The following is a 17,663-nucleotide window of genomic DNA, read 5'->3' on the forward strand; positions in this document are numbered from 1 at the left end:
CAGGGATACAGAGCACAGCAGGAGCCGGTAGCTGAGGTGCAGGGATACAGAGCACAGCAGGAGCCGGTAGCTGAGGTGCAGGGATACAGAGCACAGCAGGAGCCGGTAGCTGAGGTGCAGGGATACAGAGCACAGCAGGAGCCGGTAGCTCAGGTGCAGGGATACAGAGCACAGCAGGAGCCGGTAGCTCAGGTGCAGGGATACAGAGCACAGCAGGAGCCGGTAGCTCAGGTGCAGGGATACAGAGCACAGCAGGAGCCGGTAGCTCAGGTGCAGGGATACAGAGCACAGCAGGAGCCGGTAGCTCAGGTGCAGGGATACAGAGCACAGCAGGAGCCGGTAGCTCAGGTGCAGGGATACAGAGCACAGCAGGAGCCGGTAGCTCAGGTGCAGGGATACAGAGCACAGCAGGAGCCGGTAGCTCAGGTGCAGGGATACAGAGTACAGCAGAGACGGACAGAGGTCAGAGCGCTAACGCCAGCAGCTGTCTGAATGACCAGGATTACGGGAGTGAAGGCCTCGCCCGCTCTCTCCCTGTCTCCGCTCCTCACCTGCAGGCACACTACAGCGGTCGCAGCGCTCTCCTCGGCTTTCTTCGAAGCTTTCATTTCCTCCTCCAACTGCAGGATAGTGCTTCTGTATAGACCCGCCCCTATGTCGCTGACGTCACACCAGCCCCGCCCCTTAGCGCTTACGTTCTGCGTTGACTGACAGGGGCCAGTGGCAGGATTTGTGTGAGGAGACATGGCGTTATTCTGCACGTGGCTGGTGTCTGCAATACACAGTTATAGATAGGGGTTGTCCATTAGGACTAAAAGGCAGGGCCGGCGTCAGCACCCGGGCAAGTGCCTGTGCCAGCTCACTCCTGCAGTTGCATAGGTCTCAACTGTCCCGGGCGGCTGCCTGCATGTCCCGGCTTATGATAAGCCCGAGGCAGTGTGCTGCCTCTCACTCACTGTGCCAGTCTGCGCCCCTTGGCTCCGCCCCCTCACACAGCCAGGGAAAACAGCTCGGGAGACTTGCAGAAGGCGGGTCCCAGGAGAATAGCCCGATCATTGCCTCCTCCTTGTGCAGCCCTCCGTGCTCCTGACATGCCCCACGTTCTTCTGTGACCACCAGAGGGCGACCACTCAGGGCTACTCTACTCCTGCCTTTCTCCCATCACTGCAGAGTTGGTTCCTGTCCTGCTTGCTGCTGGCCTGTCTTCAAACTAGTAAGGGTACTTTCACACTTGCGTTTTTCTTTTCCGGCATAGAGTTCCGTCACAGGGGCTCTATACCGGAAAAAAACTGATCAGTTTTATCCCCATGCATTCTGAATGGAGAGTAATCCGTTCAGTTTGCATCAGGATGTCTTCAGTTCAGTCGTTTTAACTGATCAGGCAAAAGAGAAAACCGTAGCATGCTACGGTTTTCTCTCCGGCCCAAAAAACTGAATACATGCCTGAACGCCGGATCCGGCATTTTTTCCCATAGGAATGTATTAGCGCCGGATCCGGCATTCTGAATGCCGGATCCGTCGTTCCGGCATGCGCATGCGCAGATCGGCAAAAAATGTACAAGACGGATCCGTCTGTCCGCATGACAAGCGGAGAGACGGATCCGTCCTTGCAATGCATTTGTGAGACGGATCCGCATCCGAATCCGTCTCACAAATGCTTTCAGTCAGCGGCAGATCAGCGGATCCGGCGGCCAGTTCCGACGACGGAACTGCCCGCCGGATCACACTGCCGCAAGTGTGAAAGTACCCTAAGCTAGTAAGGTCCTTTTTTTTCTTTTCTTTTGTCCAGTTGTTTAATTTTAACCCCTTTAGCCTCAGCCATGTCACAGTGACTGAGCTTTTTCCATTAGCCAAATAGTAAGTCTCAGCCAGCACCACTCTCCTCCCATGATGTCCCATTTACTTATAATAAGGACACGCTGTAAGATTTAGCATGGAGACGTAGTATTTATCCATGCTAAATCTTTAGAGCGTGTCCTTAGTAGGTGTAGTCACTCATCGCTGCTGTCACCACCAAGTGTCGCTGATGACCCACCTTTAGGGTCCAGTCACACGACCATAATTCTTGGTCCGCATCCGTGCCACAATTTTGCGTAATGTGTGCGGACCCATTCATTTAAATCGGGCTGCAAAAGATGCGGATCGCAACAGTTGTCAGTCTTCCCTGTACAGAGAGAACACTGAGAGAAGGATCAATATGAGGCTTTGTTCACATCTTCTGCTACGTTCTGGGAGCAGGAAAATGGAAAGGACGGATTCAGCACATAACTGAGCCGATCGGAGCCTACGGGTCCCATAGACTATAATGGGGTCCATTAGGTTTTCGCTCAGAAAATGATTTTGGAGCGGAAACAAAAGAGAGAACGGAAAGGCTGAACGTTGATGTGAAAGAATCCTGAGTTGTCACTGGGTTTTCACCGTTGTCCCAGGCAAAAGTGGAAACAGGCGTAAAAGTGGAGTGCAAACAGGCGCACAAACTGCTGGTGATGCACTTAGGGTCGCCACCTTTCCCAAGAAAAAATATCAAGTTAAGCTACACCCAAAGGCGGTGTGGTTGTGGGGGCATGGTTTAACACAGGTGTTAAGTAGCCATGTTGCTTCCAGTATTAATAATGGCCCCATAAGTGCCCCTCAGTAATATTAATGCCTCCATTAGTGCCCCCAGAATTGACAATGCCCCCCAGAATAATAATGTCCTCATTAGTTCCCCCCAGAATTAAGTGTCCCAGTAATAGTAATGCCTCCATTAGTGCCCCCCCAGAATTAATTATGCCTCTACAGGGAGTGCAGAATTATTAGGCAAATGAGTATTTTGACCACATCATCCTCTTTATGCATGTTGTCTTACTCCAAGCTGTATAGGCTCGAAAGCCTACTACCAATTAAGCATATTGGGTGATGTGCATCTCTGTAATGAGAAGGGGTGTGGTCTAATGACATCAACACCCTATATCAGGGTCAAAAGAAGGACTTGACAGGCTCAGAAAAGTAAAAAATAGTGAGATATCTTGCAGAGGGATGCAGCACTCTTAAAATTGCAAAGCTTCTGAAGCGTGATCATCGAACAATCAAGCGTTTCATTCAAAATAGTCAACAGGGTTGCAAGAAGCGTGTGGAAAAACCAAGGAGCAAAATAACTGCCCATGAACTGAGAAAAGTCAAGCATGCAGCTGCCAAGATGCCACTTGCCACCAGTTTGGCCATATTTCAGAGCTGCAACATCACTGGAGTGCCCAAAAGCACAAGGTGTGCAATACTCAGAGACATGGCCAAGGTAAGAAAGGCTGAAAGACGACCACCACTGAACAAGACACACAAGCTGAAACGTCAAGACTGGGCCAAGAAATATCTCAAGACTGATTTTTCTAAGGTTTTATGGACTGATGAAATGAGAGTGAGTCTTGATGGGCCAGATGGATGGGCCCGTGGCTAGATTGGTAAAGGGCAGAGAGCTCCAGTCCGACTCAGACGCCAGCAAGGTGGAGGTGGAGTACTGGTTTGGGCTGGTATCATCAAAGATGAGCTTGTGGGGCCTTTTCGGGTTGAGGATGGAGTTAAGCTCAACTCCCAGTCCTACTGCCAGTTTCTGGAAGACACCTTCTTCAAGCAGTGGTACAGGAAGAAGTCTGCATCCTTCAAGAAAAACATGATTTTCATGCAGGACAATGCTCCATCACACGTGTCCAAGTACTTCACAGCGTGGCTGGCAAGAAAGGGTATAAAAGAAGAAAATCTAATGACATGGCCTCCTTGTTCACCTGATCTGAACCCCATTGAGAACCTGTGGTCCATCATCAAATGTGAGATTTACAAGGAGGGAAAACAGTACACCTCTCTGAACAGTGTCTGGGAGGCTGTGGTTGCTGCTGCACGCAATGTTGATGGTGAACAGATCAAAACACTGACAGAATCCATGGATGGCAGGCTTTTGAGTGTCCTTGCAAAGAAAGGTGGCTATATTGGTCACTGATTTGTTTTTGTTTTGTTTTGTTTTTGAATGTCAGAAATGTATATTTGTGAATGTTGAGATGTTATATTGGTTTCACTGGTAAAAATAAATAATTGAAATGGGTATATATTTGTTTTTTGTTAAGTTGCCTAATAATTATGCACAGTAATAGTCACCTGCACACACAGATATCCCCCTAAAATAGCTAAAACTAAAAACAAACTAAAAACTACTTCCAAAAATATTCAGATTTGATATTAATGAGTTTTTTGGGTTCATTGAGAACATGGTTGTTGTTCAATAATAAAATTAATCCTCAAAAATACAACTTGCCTAATAATTCTGCACTCCCTGTATTAGTGCCGCCCAGAATGAATAATGCCCCCATTAGTGCCCCTCAGTAATATTAATGCCCCAATTAGTGCCCCCAGAATTAATAGTGTCCCAGTAATAGTAATGCCTCCATTAGTGCCCCCAGAATTAATAATGCCTCCATTAGTGCCCCCCAGAATTAATAATGCCTCCATTAGTGCCCCCCAGAATTAATAATGCCCCCATTAGTGCCCCTCCGTAATATTAATGCTCCAATTAGTTCCCCCAGAATTAATAAGGCTTTCAGTAATAGTAATGGCCCATCAGTACCCCCCCCCCCCCCCAGAATTAATAATGTTCCCCTTCACTGCTTGTGAAGAAAAAAAATAAGAACTCGCCTCATCCAGTGGTGTGCCAGGTGGGGGGGGTCCCACCCTGGGTGCCCCCTCTCACGGGGGTGCCAGAATCAATAAACACTTCCATCAGTAGAGATGGAAGTGCTCATTGCTGGGGAGCTGCGGTCCTATCACTAACTGACTGCTCATTTCCCCGCGCTCCTTTCTTCTTCCAGGCCGATGCACTGAATGGTGAAGCAGGAAGCCTATTAATGGGCACAATGGGCATTACTGCTACAAAGAGGGCACACTGCCGGACGGAAGTTACTGCCCGGCAGTGTGTTATTGAAAACAAAAGAGCCCGTGCCCTGCGCGGTTTAGCGTAGGGCTCATGCTCCGATGCTAGGCTCAGGGGGGCTGCCGGGGTGAAAATAAGGGTATGTCCGGGTTCAGCTCTGAACCCGGACAACCCCTTTAATATATTGTGTATTGTCATCATGTCTCTCAGTGTCAGGGTAAACCATTGGAGTGGATATCTTCCTGTGTATGTCCTGTCACAGCTGCTGGGCGCAGAGGTCTCCGTCGGCGAATGGTCCATGTGCTAAGCACTGGGCTGTGAGCCGGGGGAGACTGATGTGTTCAGCAGAGCAGTGTTTTGTTGGCTGATCTATGGACGCCGGCTAGGGCCCCCGCGCAAGACGCGGATTTATTGGCTTGGCAGAAAGGAACGTGCGTTTGTCTCTAGTGCGCCTGATCAGCCGCTGGAGATAATGACGTTGTCCTGTAAAAAAACATGCATGAGGATCATAGTAACTTTATCTGGCATTGATCACTGAGCAAGGCTAGATGGAGTTCGCTCCAGTGGTTATAGTATACATGTGTTTGTTAGCTAGCTAGGTTATTCTAAATGATGGGGTCTTGTCTTCCTATGTCATCACTTCCTGTATGTCATCACTTCCTGTATCGTTGTCTTGGGCCAGCCCCCTTTACACCTTTTGTTAGTAAATAAGAGACATACTGAGCAGGAAGGAGAGGAGTGCTCAGCAAGAATTCATTCAATATGGTAACACTTAGGTCTGGATCTGACTGCGGCTAAGGGAATAGGGACTTACCTTTTTCCTTACACAAACTTTGATGCAAGCTGATTACAACTATTAATATTTCTACAACATAGATATAGCCAACTGTAAAGGGGGAATATTAATTACCAATATTATGCAAATATCGATAATTAATATTCATAAATAGGAGGAGCCGTCTAGTGAAGACTCCGCCTATTTATACCTTTATATAACAATAACACAATACTTTCGCTATGCTTACACTGATCGCTACACTAGCTGCATGCGCCTTACTTACTAACAAGTACACACTACACAAAGGGTACAAATATTACGGTATTAATTACAATACACTACGCACGCAATACTGACAACACAACACTAAATATACAGTACTCAACTACACTACATGTTCCCGAATTCCACCCACAAACTAACTATACAATACACACATACAGGTATAACAACCCACCCCACCTGACTACTTCTATCCCTAAGGTATACGACGAGGATCTACGGTGGTCGTGCTGGGGTTAAGCAGACCACAAACACAAAAGGTTAACAATGGGGAGCTGTACAGCAATGCAGGGGTGAAGTATTCTGCAAGTGTACAGTGAGGGGGGGTGTGTGTGAAGGGGTTAATAATGCACAGAGTTAACCAGGGGAATGGGGGTATGGCAGGGATAATCAGGGGCACAGAATCAGGGGAACCAGATAATAACCAGGGGAATGGGGGTATGGCAGGGGTTAATCAGGGGCACAGAACCAGATAGTGGGGGGGTTAATAGAATGGGGTTTCATTGGTGGTATAGTGGGGGTTAATAGAATAGGGTTTTGTTGGTGGGATAGTGGGGGGGTTAATAGGGTTTCGTTGGTGGGATAGTGGGGGGTTAATGGGGTTTCGTTGGTGGGATAGTGGGGGGTTAATGGGGTTTCGTTGGTGGGATAGTGGGGGGGGGGTTAATAGAATGATGGGGACCGACATCGCCTACTCCTGCAGAGGGAGGCAAGGTGGATCATCCAGACGGGTGCAATGGGTCCAGCAGGCATGAATGACAGAAATGACATGTCTGTTTTTCTGTAAGCAACAACTTGCTCCATGAATTGGCATCCGCAGTCATGTATCTTTGTCCCTTTATGCTCGGCTATGTGTTTATTTTGTAATTTTCTTCATACTTGTATTAACCTTTTATTAATTCCTTTCATGTACCTTCGTGCTTCCTATGCAGTATTCGATCCCTCTGTTCACATAATGTACAGACACATATGTGTTCTTAACTGTACTATTATTGTGCGCCCTCACCCTTTGAATATAGGGATCCAGTGTATATCGTCTTCATATATGCCTTCTCTATTCATCCTAGCCTCTGCATACATTTTCCATGGTGCGGGGGCATAGGTAGATGAATATATCCAACTGTATAATTGTATTGCTATTTCGATTGTACTTATAATGTCACTGCTGTGCGCTTGTTTTTATTATGTCATCTTTCTCAGGGGCGAACAGCTGTGGATGACGGCGTCGGCCGTGCCCTGTCCGCCTCTATATAAAGCGCACTTGCGCCATGACGTATCGAGCGGCCTGAGGAAGCGCGACCCCACGCGCGAAACGGCCGTCGCCGCCTGCAACAGTGTATCCGCCCCTGGACCCACATGTATCTTCTTCTAAGGAAGCCACAATAAAAGCAACCGATTTTTATCCTGGTGAGTGCCGCAACGCTATTATTTTCTTCTCCTTCAAAGGGGTTAATAGAATGATACTTAAGATCCTGCTCGTTGTCCAGGGGGGGCTCGTCAGTCCAGAGGATGATCCTTCAGGGAGGGTGGGCGGCCGGCTCTCTTCTCCTCTAGTGTCGGGCCCGCCGGACTTATATGTCCAGCTGCCCGCACTCTGTGCCGCCCACACAGCGGCGCGCGAGCGCGCACCACTGTGAGGGACACGTGGGCCGGCGCGGCCAGATGACGTCACCGCGCCTGCCCGCGCATCCCTGCACGTGTGCCGCAGGGCCGCGTGTACTTGCTGACAGGCGGGAGATCCTTTGATCTCCCGTCTGCAGCTCTCGGCATTCCGGACATCGCAATGGTAATTGCGATGCCGGAATGCGCAAAATAGAGGGAGCGGAGGTGTCTCCTCTTTCTCTATTATGCTTTAATTATCTCCAGCCGTGCTGCAGATAATTAGAACAAAAGGATTCAAATTCATTAGAATTTGAATCCTTTTGAGGTCACCAGAATGACCGGACCTTATCCGGTCATCCTGGCGCCTTTACTCAGAATACATCAATGTGAATGCTTGGGCCACATTCACATTGATGCATCTGGGTCCATGTAGGGGGGGGTTAATATGATATGGGGCTCATTAATCCAGGGGGCATATTAACCACTTCAGCCCCGCTAGGTGAAACCCCCTTCATGACCAGAGCACTTTTTACACTTCGGCACTACACTACTTTCACCGTTTATCGCTCGGTCATGCAACTTACCATACAAATGAATTTTACCTCCTTTTCTTCTCACTAATAGAGCTTTCATTTGGTGGTATTTCATTGCTGCTGGCATTTTTACTTTTTTTTTTATTAATCAAAATGTAACGATTTCACTTTCAGCTGTAAAATTTTGCAAAAAAAAACGACATCCATATATAAATTTTTCGCCAAATTTATTGTTCTACATGTCTTTGATAAAAAAAAAAATGGTTTGGGTAAAAGTTATAGCATTTACAAACTATGGTACAAAAATGTGAATTTCCGCTTTTTGAAACAGCTCTGACTTTCTGAGCACCTGTCATGATTCCTGAGGTTCTACATGATTCCTGAGGTTCTCACACATTTGGGCCCCTAAATTGCCAGGGCAGTATAACTACGCCACAAGTGACCCCATTTTGGAAAGAAGACACCCCAAGGTATTCCGTGAGGGGCATGGCGAGTTCCTAGAATTTTTTTTTTTTTGTCACAAGTTAGCGGAAAATGATGATTTTTTTTTTTTCTCTTTTTTCCTTACAAAGTCTCATATTCCACTAACTTGCGACAAAAAATAAAAAATTCTAGGAACTCGCCATGCCCCTCACGGAATACCTTGGGGTGTCTTCTTTCCAAAATGGGGTCACTTGTGGCGTAGTTATACTGCCCTGGCAATTTAGGGGCCCATAATGTGTGAGAAGTACTTTGCAATCAAAATGTGTAAAAAATGGCCTGCGAAATCCGAAAGGTGCACTTTGGAATATGTGCCCCTTTGCCCACCTTGTCTGCAAAAAAGTGTCACACATCTGGTATCGCCGTACTCAGGAGAAGTTGGGGAATGTGTTTTGGGGTGTCATTTTACATATACCCATGCTGGGTGAGAGAAATATCCTGGCAAAAGACAACTTTTCCAATTTTTTTATACAAAGTTGGCATTTGATCAAGATGTTTATCTCACCCAGCATGGGTATATGTAAAATGACACCCCAAAACACATTGCCCAACTTCTCCTGAGTACGGCGATACCAGATGTGTGACACTTTTTTGCAGCCTAGATGCGCAAAGGGGCCCAAATTCCTTTTAGGAGGGCATTTTTAGACATTTGGATCCCAGACTTCTTCTCATGCTTTAGGGCCCCTAAAAAGCCAGGGCAGTATAAATACCCCACATGTGACCCCACTTTGGAAAGAAGACACCCCAAGGTATCCAATGAGGGGCCTGGCAAGTTCATAGAAATTTTTTTTTTTTGCATAAGTTAGCGGAAATTGATTTTATTTTTTTTTTCTCACAAAGTCTCACTTTCCGCTAACTTAGGACAAAAATTTAAATCTTTCATGGACTCAATATGCCCCTCAGCAAATACCTTGGGGTGTCTTCTTTCCAAAATGGGGTCAGTTGTGGGGTGTTTGTACTGCCCTGGCATTTGAGGGTCTCCGCAATCATTACATGTATGGCCAGCTTTAGGAGTTTCTGCTATTCTCCTTATATTGAGCATACAGGTAATGAGATTTTTTTTTCCGTTCAGCCTCTGGGCTGAAAGAAAAAAATGAACGGCACAGATTTCTTCATTCACATCGATCAATGTGGATGAAAAAATCTCTGCCCAAAAAAAAAAATGGAGGGGAAAGGCGTCTGCCAGGACATAGGAGCTCCGCCCTACATCCATACCCACTTAGCTCGTATGCCCTGGCAAACCAGATTTCTCCATTCACATCAATCGATGTGGATGAATAAATCATTGCCGGGATTTTTATTTTATTTTTTTAATATATATATACAAAGTGTTTGCCAAAGCATAGGAACGCCGCCTCCTCCTCAGCTCGTATGCCTTGGCAAACGTATCTGTCACTGCAGAGGAGAAAATCCCGTCTTGCAGCGCCGCATACACCGACTTGCGTGTAATCTGACAGCAGCGCAATGCTTCTGTCAGAATGCACATCGGTGCTGCAGCTAGTAGATCGGTTGGTCCACCTGGAAGGTAAAAAAAGAAAAAAAAGAAAAATATGAAAAAACCAGGCCGCAACGCAATAATTTTATTAACTTTGCAACAGAACATATAAACTTTAACTTTTTTAACTGAACATTAACGTGTTTGCTTACTGGTGTGTTTTTTTTTTTTTACCTTTATAGAACAAACCTCTCCTTCCCCATGGGTCAATGTGCAAAGCGCAAATCGCCCAAAGATGTGGCGAAGTGCGTTATGCACTTTGTCCCATGTGAAAGGAGACGTTTGCAGCAGCAGTGAGTGAATGGGCCCTAATAGCCCTGTGTGCCTATCCTGGTGAGATGATCCCTATGCTAATAGTGTACCTGTGAGTGGTACTTCCGGAAACACTCTCCAAAGCATAGGGCAGGGTGGTCCGGGCAGTCAGGACAGAAATAGCGGGTGTCACGCCTTATTCCACTCCTGCTACAGACACAACATCTTTTTCGGGGTGACTGTTGGGTTGAGGTACCAGGAACGACATTGGGGAAATGTCGCTCGTGTAGACGGCTAACTACACTGGTGGTTGGGGCCACGGAACCTCCTGGATACAGGAGGTTCTCGATGATCTCTTCCTGAAATTTGAGGAAGGATCCAGTTCTCCCAGCCTTACTGTAGAGAACAAAACTATTGTACAGAGCCAATTGAATTAAATATACAGACACCTTCTTATACCAGCGTCTGGTGCGTCGGGAAACTAAATACGGAGACAACATCTGGTCATTGAAGTCCACCCCTCCCATGTGGAGGTTATAGTCGTGGACTGAGAGGGGCTTTTCAATGACACGGGTTGCTCGCTCAATTTGTATTGTCGTGTCTGCGTGAATGGAGGAGAGCATGTAAACGTCACTCTTGTCTCTCCATTTCACCGCGAGCAGTTCTTCGTTACACAGTGCGGCCCTCTGCCCCCTTGCAAGACGGGTGGTAACGAGCCGTTGGGGGAAGCCCGCGCGACTAGTTCGCGCGGTACCACAGGCGCCAATCCGTTCTAGAAACAAATGCCTAAAGAGGGCCACACTTGTGTAAAAATTGTCCACATAAAGATGGTACCCCTTGCCGAATAAGGGTGACACCAAGTCCCAAACTGTCTTCCCACTGCTCCCCAGGTAGTCAGGGCAACCGACCGGCTCCAGGGTCTGATCTTTTCCCTCATAGACACGAAATTTGTGGGTATAGCCTGTGGCCCTTTCACAGAGCTTATACAATTTGACCCCATACCGGGCACGCTTGCTTGGGATGTATTGTTTGAAGCCAAGGCGCCCGGTAAAATGTATCAGGGACTCGTCTATGCAGATGTTTTGCTCTGGGGTATAAATATCTGCAAATTTCTGGTTGAAATGGTCTATGAGGGGCCGAATTTTGTGGAGCCGGTCAAAAGCAGGGTGGCCCCTGGGACGGGAGGCGGTGTTGTCACTAAAGTGCAGGAACCGCAGGATGGCCTCAAAACGTGCCCTGGACATGGCAGCAGAGAACATGGGCATGTGATGAATCGGGTTCGTGGACCAATATGACCGCAATTCATGCTTTTTTGTCAGGCCCATGTTGAGGAGGAGGCCCAGAAAAGTTTTAAGTTCGGAAACTTGGACTGGTTTCCACCGGAAAGGCTGGGCATAAAAGCTTCCCGGGTTAGCGGTGATAAATTGTGTGGCATACCTGTTTGTTTCGGCCACAACTATGTCTAAAAGCTCCGCAGTCAAGAACAGCTCAAAAAATCCCAGGGCCGAACCGATCTGAGCTGTCTCAACCCGAACTCCAGACTGGGCAGTGAAAGGGAAAACTACAGGTGCGGCTGAAGTTGGGGACTGCCAATCAGGGTTTGCCAGCACCTCTGGGATTCTAGGGGCTCTACGGGCACGTCTTTGCGGTGGCTGCGACGGGGTCACTACTGCACGTGCCACCGTACCAGCTTCAACTGCCCTTCTGGTGCTCGCTTCTTCACCAGGTTGTACGGCAGTGCTGGTACTAGGTCCAGGGAGGGCTGGGCTGCTGGTGTATGCCTCACCACGTAATCCGACAGCACCAGCCCCACTCTGCTGCTCCTGAAGCGGATCCTGCGCAACCTGCGGTCTAGCGACACGGGGCCGGGTACGCCTGGTGGTATCAGGGACCTCAGCCTCCTCGTCCGAACTTTGGGTCAGAGAGCCACTGCTTTCTACAGGTTCGTATTCTGACCCGCTGGATTCATCAGATGAGGGTTCCCACTCCTCATCCGACTGGGTCAGAAGCCTGTAGGCCTCTTCAGAAGAATACCCCCTGTTAGACATGTGGGCAACTAAATTTAGGGGTATTCCCTGAGACTACCCAAGAAAAAAAAAAGCAAGCCTGTCTTACAAAGGGGAGGCTAGCGAAGTACCGGAGGCCGCTGCGGTTGATAAAAAATATCAAAACTGATTTTTTTATCGCCGCAGTGCGTGTAAAGTGAATGTGCAGTGATCAAAAAAAAATTTTTTTTTGTCACTGCGGTGGGGCGGGTGTGGGCGAACGCACGTGTGGGCGACCGATCAGGCCTGATCGGGCAAACACTGCGTTTTGGGTGGAGGGCGAACTAAAGTGACACTAGTACTATTATAGATCTGACCGTGATCAGTTTTGATCACTTCCAGATACTATAAAAGTACAAATGCTGATTAGCGATACGCTAATCAGCGAATAACGGACTGCGGTGCGGTGGGCTGGGCGCTAAACGATCGCTAACTACCTAACCAAGGGGCCTAAACTATACCTAAAACCTAACGGTCAATAACAGTGAAAAAAAAAAGTGACAGTTTGCACTGATCACTTTTTTCTTTTCACTTGTGATTGACAGGGGTGATCAAAGGGGTGATCAAAGGGTTAATTGGGGTTCAGGGGGGTGATCAGGGGCTAAAGTGTAGTGTTTGGTGTACTCACTGTGAAGCCTGCTCCTCTGCTGGATCCAACCAACGAAAAGAACCAGCAGAGGAGCAGGCAGCCATATATCAGATCATATTTACTAATATGATCTGATATCTGGCACTTTGATTGGCTTTTTTAAAAATCAGCAACCTGCCAGCCACGATCATTGGCTGGCAGGTTGCTGACGAAATACTGCTGTGCGAAATGCCGGTCTCTTGTCTCTGCGCGAACGCGTCTCGCGAGATGACGCGTATATGCGTGACTGTGCGCAGCGCTGCCACCTCCGGACCGCACATCTGCGTTAGGCGGTCCGGAGGTGGTTAAGGGGGCAGATACATATATATTAAAGGGGCACATATGCATTAAAGGGGCACATATGCATTAAAGGGGCACATATATACACATATATGTATATGCATCCACGGGGCACACTATATGAATTCCCACAGGGGCATGGATGAGCCCCTGGGGAATATCAGAGGCGGATGGGCGCAGGTGCTGGGCACATCTGCGCACATCGCCCTCTGAGGGGATGCACCGCCAATACATACACATATACAACATGTGCCACCCTTCCTCAACACCAACATATATAAGAATATCATAGTGAAGCACAAAATACCGCCCCAGCATAACCAAATACCACAATGCAGCCCAAAATACTGTCCCAGAAGGACCAAATACCATAGTGCAACACAATATACTACTCCAGAAGAATCAAATAACACAATGCAGCATAAAATACTCCCTTAGCAGCATACAATAGCTGCCCCTCTGTGGTGGCCAGTGCTGGCTGCCACATTCTGTCCTCCTCCGGTTTTCTCTAATTAGCATATGGAGAAGGGGGCTGAGGAGTTAAGATGCAGGCCACAGCTCTGAGGCAGCCAGGGGCGAATCGGCCAATTAGGCAATGTGAGCCAATCGCCTCAGGCGGCGCCACCTAGTGAGAAGAAAAGAGCAGTAAGATCACTGGCTGTCATGGCCTATGTTCTGTGCGCCGTGACACTGTTGCTACCCATGCTGTTGCCTGCTGCAATGTGTTGTGGTTGCATGTGTGTGCTTTCCCTTTAAGGCTTTTCCTTACCTCCTGGTGTGCTCAGGGTTAAGGTGTGTGCTTAGATGAGCTGAGTCTGGTCTCTTGTCTCTTTATATTTTGTTGCTGTGAGACTGAGATCAGTCCATGCCTGCCTTTGTTGGAGTAGGAGCTTGCTCCTAGCTCTTGGCCATCCTAGTTGTCATCAATGTCATCCTAGTGTCTTCCTTCTCTTCCTATCCCTATTTGTCTGGAGTGGATTATGTCCATGGTGTTTGTATGTCTAGTTTGGTGTTACATGTCTGGTGGTGTTTGGTGTCCAGCATGTTTGCTAGACATTGCCATCTTACGTTGTATCCTCCGGAAGGGGGTCTCTGGTTCCCCGGAGGGGGGACCAATTGTCCGTATGCAACTATGTGTGTCCTGGATACCTGTGTGGTTGTTGTATGTGCTGTGTCCTTTATGTGTGTTGACATCAGCACTTGTGCACGGGTTACAGTCGGTGTTCCTGTGGCAGGTAAGTGTGTTGTATTCGTCGCTTACCTGCCAATTCCAAATGCTGTATTCGGTCCCCTTTCTTTGCAGCTTTGCCCATGGAGACTGCTGTTCGTCCGTGTTTTGGAGGAACAGGTCGTCTTTACCCTACTCCTAGTCCAAGGATTTCCTGAGGGTTAATAGAGCCCTGAGGTTCCGGAGTATGAGCCCTCTGTGATGAATACCACACCTCATGCCCGCTTGACGTCAACTACGTCAAGCTCCCGAGACGTAGTATGGTCACGAGTTTACCAAAAACTTGAAGTTACGCCCTCCAGAGGAGCACGCAAGGTTAGGTTGGTACAGTTTACACACACCTTCTGTCCATGTGGGCACAGAGAGGCAACAAGCTGAGAGAGCCTTTTCACTGCAGTGAAAACAGCACAGTCTCAGCCTGGGAAATCTGCCACCAGTTTCTCGTTTGATATAAGCCCGGTACGCTAACGGGATTATATAGGGTCAGAATCCAACCCGCGGTAGCTTATAACTAGGCCAAAACACGGATGTGGGGATTTGTGATCGACATACAAGATATCACAAGATTAAATTATAGATTTAATCGCCGTAAGGGCACACTAGATTGAACACAATAAACACAGAGACTATATACAGTGGTCTGAGGTTACAGATTACAGGTTATATGGTTACAACAGGGTTAAGCAGTGTAAAAGTCAGTTACCGGGTAAGATGAAAGTTCCTTTTGGTTGGGAGATGTTGTTTGCTGGAGTCAACATGAAGGGCCGTGATCTCAGCTATTTCCTGAGTCCCTCTAAACACATTTGTAGGATGTGACCCCTCTTCAGAGAAAAGACACGCCTGCTTGCCGGCACCAGACTTTTAACCTGTAGCCGGCCCCTCCCCCTCTTCTGGGCTGGCAGCAAATGACCCACAAAACCCTTTAGGGTTCATAGCTCCAGACCAGAGGGTCACAGGGAGATAGTTCTGGGACCAATGGACCTGCCTGGGTTCCGGCTACAAGTAGAGCCCAAACCTGGTACCGTTATGTGGTTTCTATAGGGAGATATGGATATCTTCCTCCCCTGACCTCGTCCCATTAAACAAAGACCATGGGAACATACATCGTGGCCACCGGGACACAAATATGTATCCGGTTTGCGCCTGCGATGGCCAGGCGATTCATAATTCCTTATGAAAGGTAGGTGCCAACATGTCTGGGAGGTCTCATTGATCCTGGGCAAGGGCGGATAGCCTATGCTGGGGGGTTTCCTGCAGGATTCAGCTTGGCTCCAAACTGGTGGACTGAGGTGAGACCTTCTCCTTGATTCATATCTAATAGTTAACTAAAGATGCTTTTAAAATTGCCCGTTCCGTCTCTGCAATGTGGGTAGTGGTTGTCATTCCCTGTTGGTATCTCCTAACAAGGAATATACATTGTTGCCTTCCTGGCTGCGTGCTGCCACTATTGCTGGAGGTACAATGTAGCTAATGTCTCCTACTTATATTTTGCTAGAGACTGTGCTGTATTAAATCATGATATTCACGCTGCCCCCCAACATGTTTTGCCGAGTACCGGCGTCTTCAGGGGTTAGGGCACTCTGTCACAAAAATGGATTTTTTTTAAATTTTTTTTTTTTTTTTTATTTATTTTACGGTGTTTACCCGAGGGGTTAGGTCATGTGATATTTTTATAGAGCTAGTTGTTACAGACACGGCGATACCTAATATGTATACTTTTTTTATTTATTTCACTTTAACACAATAATAGCATTTTTGAAACAAAAAAAATGATGTTTTAGTGTCTCCATGCTCATTTTTTGCGGGATGAGGTTTTATTGGTACCATTTTGTGGGACATACGCCTTTTTGATCACTTGGTGCTGTACTTTTTGTGATGTAAGGTGACAAAAATAGATTTTTTTGACAAAACCACAGTTTTTTTGTTTTTGTTTTTGTTTTTTAATGGTGTTTATCGGACTGGGTCGAAAATGTGATATATTTATAGAGCCTACCATCACAGACGCGACAATACCAAATATGTCTTCTTTTTTTTCTCTATTTTTAAATTTATTTTTTAATTCCTTACATGTGAAACCTTTTTTTATTTTTTATTTTACACATACAAGACCTCTGGGGGACATTTAACTTCACTTTTTTTCACTGTTGATTTTTCCTGTAACTGGGGCTGACATAGTAACCCCAGTTACAGGAGAAATACACCCCCCAGAGAGGCTGTACAGCGCAATACAGTGCTGTACAGCCTCAGTGAAGGGCTGATCGAGGTCTCTGAAAGACCTCACAGCTCCTGTACTCTCCGGCCCTGGCGATCACATGACCACCGGGCCGGAACAGGAAGCTGATCACTGACAGCGGGCAACCCGATCTGCAGCGGCAGTTTCTGAATGGACGTTCAGGAACATCCATTCAGAAATATAGAACCACCTCCCGGACGTTTTTAGTCTATGGGCAGACGGGAGGTGGTTAAAGTAACTATACACAGTCTTTGCCTGTCAAGCAACAGCATTAGAAAATCCCTCCATCGACAATTGCCTAAACCTGATATAAGGATTACAATTACCTTAACAGCTGAATCATTACTATATGGCACATATGAATGCACTTTATTGATGGACTGTAACATCTGCCTTGAGACAATTGATTCAAGTAAATGTTCAATTGTTTTACAACAACTGACTCTTCATTACTACTACTACACTCAACATTTGCACCTTGCGGTGCTGGCGTCACGAACACAGGGGCCCAGCCACCAAAGCACCATAAGAATAAAAAAGAGTGCCCCGGAGGATTTAGTGCTGTCTTCCTCATCACTGCACACCGACCCAGGGAGGCTCTGCTAACCGTGAGTAAATTAACTACTACCCCCATCGGCACACCGTGAGCCTCACGTGTTTCCCCTGCGGACCCAGTCGCTGCAATATATAATAAAGAGTAATTGTATTCTGTATGCGGTCTGGTAATTTTTATTGTATTATATTTGATATTTTACTATAGGCACACATGTTAACATTATTTGCATGGTGATTATACACGAGCACAGACTCTTATTGTATGTTTATTGACTAACAATTTTTGGGAGATAGGATTTATTCCAAAATACATAATTTCTAAACAACTATTGCATAGGGCAGACCCAAACCAACTTGC

At 47.1% G+C, this 17,663-nt stretch overlaps 1 protein-coding gene across 2 annotated transcripts in view; it reads right to left on the reverse strand.

The window, feature by feature from the left end:
- Window positions 1–694, reverse strand: part of YDJC (YdjC chitooligosaccharide deacetylase homolog) — a 31,773-nt gene extending 31,079 nt beyond the window's left edge. The window contains exon 1 of one of the 2 annotated variants that reach the window (XM_044275550.1): window positions 552–694. The gene's annotated coding sequence lies outside the window, so the exon portion shown is untranslated. The remainder of the gene's footprint in view (window positions 1–551) is intronic. The other variant, XM_044275551.1, reaches the window with a different exon arrangement.
- Between the last annotated feature and the right edge of the window lie 16,969 nt (window positions 695–17,663).

Source organism: Bufo gargarizans, chromosome 1 (assembly GCF_014858855.1).
Source record: "Bufo gargarizans isolate SCDJY-AF-19 chromosome 1, ASM1485885v1, whole genome shotgun sequence".
Classification (NCBI taxonomy): Eukaryota; Metazoa; Chordata; class Amphibia; order Anura; family Bufonidae; genus Bufo; species Bufo gargarizans.